Here is a 6,700-nt window from a genome sequence, read left to right as displayed (position 1 = left end):
TGTGTCTCTTTTTATTTTATATTTTAGAAAACTTTCACATATTCTATTCTCATTGCTCATCAGGCCTAAATGAAAAGCAAAGCCATTTTATTCTTCTTGGATCCTAGGCAACTGATCCTGAACTGAATCTATTCCATTGTATTAAATCATACAATACATAGCCTTTTCAGATTGACTTCTTTCATGTAATGATATGAATTTAAGGTTTTTCTATGTCTGCTGATGGCTTTATAGTTCATTCCTTTTTAGGGCTGAATAATATCCAATGTCTGAATGTACCACAGTTTGTCATTCACCAACTGAAAGACGTTTTGGTTGCTTTAAAAATTTGGCAGTTATGATTAAAGTTGCCATAAACATCCATGCACAAGTTTTTATGTAGAATACGTTTTCAGCTCCTTTGAGAAAATACCAAGGAGTACAATTTCTGGATCATATGGTAAGAGTGTATTTAGTTTTGTAAAAAAACAAAGCCCTGAACTGTCTTCCAAAGTGGTTATACCATTTTTCATTCCCACCAGCAATTTATGAGAGTTCCTATTGCTCCATATTCTTGCCAGCTTTGGTATCATCATGGTCCAAATATTGGCCATTCTAGTAGATGTGTAGTGATACCTCATTATTGTTTTAATTTGCACTTCCTGATATATTGTAGAGTTTACCATAAAATTTTAAGAATTGTTAGCCAACTCATTTTATCCTAGTTTAAGGGCCTAAGGAAGGAGTGGTGACTGGGCTAACTTTAGGCTTTTGTGCTAGGTATTCATCATTTCATTTGGTCATTCTCTATAGGCATGTGCCATGAAGAACTTACTGAGAGTTCTGAGAGTAAATTGTTAGCTGCTCTTCCAACTTGAGTAGGGAAGAAAGGAAGATTGTATTTGCTAGTATATAGTTGTACATCATACTTAGTATGTTCATTAGGTTCATCTCTGTGGTGGTGGTGTTGGTAGTGATGTTCAGTCGTTCAGTCACAGCCAACTCTTTGTGATCCCATGGGCTGCAGCATGCCAGGCTTTCTTGTCCTTCACCATCTCCTGGAGCTTGCTCAAATTCATGTCCATTGAGTTGGTGATGCCATCCAACCATTTCATTCTCTGTCATCCCCTTCTCCTCCTGCCTTCAATCTTTCCAGCATCAAAGTTGTTTCCAATGAGTCGGCTCTTCACATTAGGTGGCCAAAGTATTGGAGTTTCAGCTTCAGCATCAGTTCTTCCAATGAATATTCAGGGTTGATTTCCTTTAGGATTGACTAGTGTAATCTCCCTGCTGTCCAAGGGATTCTCAAGAGTCTTCTCTAGCACCCTGCTGCTGCTAAGTCGCTTCAGTCGTGTCTGACTCTGTGCGACCCCAGAGACAGCAGCCCACCAGGCTTCCCCGTTCCTGGGATTCTCCAGGCAAGAACACTGGAGTGGGTTGCCATTTCCTTCTCTAGCGCCCTACCTCTATGTAGTTACTTACAATTATAAATGAGAGATAAAACACTAGTATTTGCTATTTTGTCCCAGTAGGAGTCTCTTAAAATGTTGCACCCTACTGTGAATAGATTGCTATCAACAGGCTAGTAACAATGTGCATGTTAAAGTTCTTTGCATTTTGCAAAACAACTTCAAGTCCATTGTCACATTATACCCTTACAGTGATCCTATGAGACAGGTGGAACAAGAAGTTGTATTATTTTCATAATCTTTATTTTCCAGATGATATGTGCATGCATGCTCAGTCACGCAGTCATGTCTGACTCTGAGACCCTGTGGACTGTAGCCTGCGAGGCTCCTCTGTCCATGGGATTTTCAGGCAAGAATACTGGAGTGGGTTGCCATTTCCTCCTCCAGGGGATCTTCCTTACCCAAGGATCAAACCCTGTCTACTGTGTCTCCTGCATTGGCAGGTGGATTCTTCTCTGCTGAGCCACCTAGAAAGCCCTCCAGATGATATAATTAAGGCTTAAAGAGATGATATCATTTGCCAAAGACCATACATCTGGTAACTTGAGCTTCACTTAGAGACTTGAACTTAAACCTAAAGCTTTGAACAGCTCTTGTACATTTTCCACTATTGTGTAGTCAGTGGTTCATGCCTATATGGTTTTTCTGAGGTCTTATACACAAAACATAAAAGAGTATGTATTCTTCTATAATTAAGGTTTTATCTCCAAATAATAAAGCAGTTTTTCTCAGTTTTTATCTCCTGTCATTAGATCTTGCCATATGGACCCCTTTTGCTGGAAGCACTCTCCTCGCTCCTCACTCCTCTTCAATGTGTTAGCTCTTCACTCACACTTCAGATCTCAGTTCATACCTCATATTCTCAGGAGGGCACTTTGGGGTGCCCTCCTATAGGACCTGCCACCCAGCCAGGCTAAATTTGCTCCAAATATCTTTAATGTGAAGGGGAATGTTCAGGGCTGGAGAGGGAGGGGAATGAAGAAAAGAGAGAGACCTGTGGATTCATAAAGCAGCAGGGGCCAATGTTCTACTTCTGAAAAGTACTGTTCAGGAAGTAGTAAGATCTAGGAGGGACCGTAGGCAACCTCAAAAAACCATTCTCCATGGGATGAATGATGTGCAGAAACAGCAAAGAAGCACTGGAACTGAAAAACCAGCAACAGAGGATGATTAATGACCCAGCAAGAAGCAGCACTTTGATGATAGATGGGCCTTGGCATAGAGTAAAATGCTAGAATTATGCCCTGGAAATGGAATAAAACCAACTCTGACAGATACTAACATTAACTTTTTTTGGTGTGTTGTTTATTTCTGCCAGGTGAGTGAAATGAAAGTTAGAAACTGAATTATAGAAAATATTTTCCTTGGATTCCTGAATTTCTGAATTGAGATTCATACCTGCTGTGCTAAATATTTCTGTGGTCATTTGCATAGTGTCTGCCTCCTCCCTAGACTGTAAGCTCCTTGAGAGCAGGAACTATGTTTTGCTCACTTCTGTATGTTCAACACCTAGAACAGCACCTCCACAGGGAAATTATTACCACAATTATTTGCTGAGTAAATGAATTATCACATGAATGTAAGAAGTGTTGGCCATGCTTTCCCTATATTATAACATGATCTAATATCTTAAATATGACTTCTTCAACATCCTAACAAAATGTCTCAATATCACAGAGGGTAAAAATATTTTAATGGTGGAAAACTTATAAAATGAGCCTTGAAAGCTGCTAAACATAGATCAAAGGTCTTTTTTGTCTACAACAAGATAAAATGCATCTTCTCCCTTAAGACAAAAGGTATAAACAAATCTATGACGACTTTCTTTGGGTGAGCATTGCTGCTGCTTCTTGTGAGATCGTATTCTGCTGACAATTTGGAGCAGTTTTCCTTCAGCATAAAGCACTTAGCAAGATACCTGGTGTGAAGTTGGTCCTCAGAAATAGTCGTTCTCACTTCGATGATCCCAGACCACATCCCCACTTCTTGTCTGAGAACCTCTTTGCTCTTAGCAGCTGGCTGGGTCCTTGCCAAGGCCCAACTCCTCCTGCGGGAAATACAGATTGTGCTTATGACCTCATTTGTTCCTTAATACAACATCTGGGCTTCATGTCTTGTTTGTTCAGGATATAGTACAATGTTCAAATCCACCCTCAGATCCATAGAACATTTACTAGGCTATTTGTCTTCATTTGCTTAGGTTGGCTTACCCAGTTGGTGATAAAACTAAAAGGCTAACAATTTACATGAAACTAGTTCTGGGTTAAATAGAAAGCAGAACATGCTCACTAAATTGGAACCGTTAAAAACATGGTTATGAATCTTATAAAATGAGCACTGCTTTTTTATTTTAAATTGATGAGACATTCAGGTAGCATCGGTAATGTCTCATGAAAAATGTACTCTCTTCTTGTCTGTGTGTTCTTTGGATAAACCAGCTGTTAAAAGATATGATGTCATTATACCAGGAAGAACAAATGATCCCAGGACACTTTAGAGACCTTTTGTCATAACTCAATAATAGTTTTAGTGAATTTTCTAAATTATTACACATATTCTGATGATTGCTTTAACAATTTCTAAAAGCCCAAAATAACAATGCAAACTTAAAAAGAATAAAAATTCTCTGTCAATACAAATTAAGCATTATATATTACTGTTTCTAAGATTACTAATAAAAATATTTTTAGCTGCTCACTTAATTCTCACTGATAGGGCATTTTAAAAATCACTAAAATGAATGGTAAAATTTTATCCTTAAGATTATGCACAGTTATCTAGATAAATGGTATTTCAATATTGGTTCTACAGATACTTGTAGAGTAGCAGTTAACCAGTTTTAAAGAGGGGAGTAGAAGGAGTTTTAAATGAAGAAAATAGTATGTGAAAGGCCTAGAAAGGTAGAGAACACAAACTTTTCCAAAAACTCAGATATTTGCTATAGATGGACCATTTACAGTTTCAGGGTATCAAAGACCTATACGAGTACTGCCAGATCATAAAAAAGTCTTGCAGGCCATGTGAAAGGAATTTTTACTTTTTACTGAGGAAAACAGGAAATCATAGAAGAATCTTCAATGTTGGTAATCATCATGTGTTCTGGCAGCAGTATAGAGAAGGGATTGATGAAGGATGTGAGGCCAAGTGAGAAGCCATTGCTGTAATCTAAATGGAAGTATAGATTAAAAGTGTGACAAAATGTGGTCCACTGAGAAGGAAATGGCAAACCAGTATTCTTACCTTAAGAACACCATGAAAAATATGAAAATGCAAAAAGATAGGACACTGAAAGATGAACTCCCCAGGTCGGTAAGTGCCCAATATGCTACTGGATATCAGTGGAGAAATTACTCCAGAAAGAATAAAGAGACGGAACCAAAGCAAAAACAACACCCAGTTGTGGATATGTCTGAGGATGGTAGCAAAGTCCAATGCTGTAAAGAACAATATTGCATAGAAACCTGGAATGTTAGGTCCATGAATCAAGGGAAATTGGAAGTGGTCAAACAGGAGACGGCAAGAGTGAATGTCAACATTTTAGGAATCAGCAAACTAAAATGGACTGGAATGGGTGAATTTAACTCAGATGACCGTTATATCTACTACTGTGGGCAAGAATCCCTTAGAAGAAATGGAGTAGCCATCACAGTCAACAAAAGAGTCTGAAGTGCAATACTCGGATGCAGCCTCAAAAACAACAGAATGATCTCTGTTCATTTCCAAGGCAAACCATTCAATATCACAGTAATCCAAGTCTATGCCGCAACCAGTAATGCTGAAGAAGCTGAAGTTGAATGGTTCTATGGAGACCTATAAGACCTTCTGGAACTAACACCTAAAAAAGATGTCCTTTTCATTATAGGGGACTGGAATGCAAAAGTAGGAAGTCAAGAAACACCTGGAGTAACAGGCAAATTTGGCCTTGGAGTACAGAATGAAGCAGGGCAAATGATAATAGAGTTTTGCCAAGAGAATGAACTGATCATAGCAAACACCCTCTTCCAACAACACAAGGGAAGACTTTACACATGGACATCATCAGATGATCAATACTGAAAACAGATTGATTATATTCTTTGCAGCCAAAGATGGAGAAGCTCTATACAGTCAGCAAAAACAAGACTGGGAGCTGACTGTGGCTCAGACCATGAACTCCCTATTGCCAAATTCAGACTTAAATTGAAGAAAGTAGGGGAAACCACTAGACCATTCAGGTAGGACCTAAATCAAATCCCTTACGATTATACAGTAGAAGTGAGAAATAGATTTAAGGGCCTAGATCTGATAGATAGAGTGCCTAATGAACTATGGAATGAGGTTTGTGACATTGTACAGGAGGCAATGATGAAGACCATCCCCAAGAAAAAGAAATGCAAAAAGGCAAAATGGTTGTCTGAGGAAGGTACAAATAGCTGTGAAAATAAGAGAAGTGAAAGGCAAAGGAGAAAAGGAAAGATATAAGCATCTGAATGCAGAGTTCCAAAGAATAGCAAGGAGAGATAAGAAAGCCTTCCTCAGTGATCAGTGCAAAGAAATAGAAGAAAACAATAGAATGGGAAAGACTAGAGATCTCATCAAGAAAATTAGAGATACCAAGGGAATATTTTGTGCAAAGACGAGCACAATAAAGGACAGAAATGGTATGGACCTAACAGAAGCAGAAGATATTAAGAAGAGGTGGCAAGAATACACAGAAGAACTGTACAAAAAAGATCTTCATGACCCAGATAATCACAATGGTGTGATCACTCACCTAGAGCCAGACATCATGGAATATGAAGTCAAGTGGGCCTTAGGAAGCATCACTACAAACAAAACTAGTGGAGGTGATGGAATTCCAATTGACCTATTTCAAATCCTAAAAGATGATGCTATGAAAGTGCTGCACCCAATATGCCAGCAAATTTGGAAAACTCAGCAGTGGCCACAGGACTGGAAAAGGTCAGTTTTCATTCCAATCCCCAGGAAAGACAATGCCAAAGAATGCTCAAACTACCTCTCAACTGCACTCATCTCACACATTAGCAAAGTAATGCTCAAAATTCTCCAAGCCAGGCTTCAATAGTATGTGAACCGTGAACTTGCAGATGTTCAAGCTGGTTTTAGAAAAGGCAGAGGAACCAGAGATCAAATTGCTAACATCTGTTGGATCATCAAGAAAGCAACGGAGTTCCAGAAAAACATCTACTTCTTCTTTATTTACTTATGCCAAAGCCTTTGACTGTGTGGATCACCACAAACTGTGGAAAATT

The sequence above is a fragment of the Bison bison genome, unplaced genomic scaffold, assembly GCF_000754665.1.
Source record: "Bison bison bison isolate TAMUID 2011002044 unplaced genomic scaffold, Bison_UMD1.0 scf7180017864290, whole genome shotgun sequence".
NCBI classification, from domain to species: Eukaryota; Metazoa; Chordata; class Mammalia; order Artiodactyla; family Bovidae; genus Bison; species Bison bison.
The sequence above is the reverse complement of the archived record's forward strand: the minus strand, read 5'-3'. Positions refer to the sequence as shown.